At 32.8% G+C, this 500-nt stretch overlaps 1 protein-coding gene and 1 long non-coding RNA gene across 6 annotated transcripts in view; both read right to left on the bottom strand.

Moving 5' to 3' along the window:
- The window catches only part of ntm (neurotrimin), a 537,242-nt gene that overhangs the window by 90,297 nt on the left and 446,445 nt on the right, over positions 1-500 (bottom strand). The window lies entirely within an intron of this gene.
- The window catches only part of LOC116700858 (uncharacterized), a 4,602-nt gene that overhangs the window by 240 nt on the left and 3,862 nt on the right, over positions 1-500 (bottom strand). The gene's annotated exons all lie outside the window — the stretch shown is intronic.

Below are 500 nucleotides of genomic sequence, written 5' to 3'. Positions count from 1 at the left end.
TGAAGTATGGGTCCCCAGTATACATAAACTGCTGGATGCTAATTTGCATATGTTGAGCAATTAGCATAATTAGCATAATTAGCATTATTAGCTTAATCGTCCAGTCTGACCACATATTTTGCACTGTATGGCCAATTTCTACAATATGTGAATGGTTTTAGAGGTTTTACAGGATGCTGATTTCATTTCTGTCATTGTCAGATTTCAAAGAGCTAATCTTAGTACATGTTGTAAATTATTTAGGCAAATTCTGATTACTTTCAAGCATAATTAAAGCTTATTTTTTGGTAAACACAATCTTAAATTTCACAATCATGAGTGCTCTTGTGAATGATGATGCATTGTTTTTATGGTGTAGTGAAGCTGAATCCCCTCCTGACACTTTTTAATTTCCATTGCTTTTTGGATAAATTATTATTTAGCCTTTGTTTGGCTGATTGTTATGTATTTCTGGATGAAAAAGCAATGAAGGTATTTGACATAACTTGGATCCTGCAACT

The sequence above is a fragment of the Etheostoma spectabile genome, chromosome 13, assembly GCF_008692095.1.
Source record: "Etheostoma spectabile isolate EspeVRDwgs_2016 chromosome 13, UIUC_Espe_1.0, whole genome shotgun sequence".
NCBI lineage: Eukaryota > Metazoa > Chordata > Actinopteri > Perciformes > Percidae > Etheostoma > Etheostoma spectabile.
This window is presented reverse-complemented; position numbering and strand designations above follow the sequence as displayed.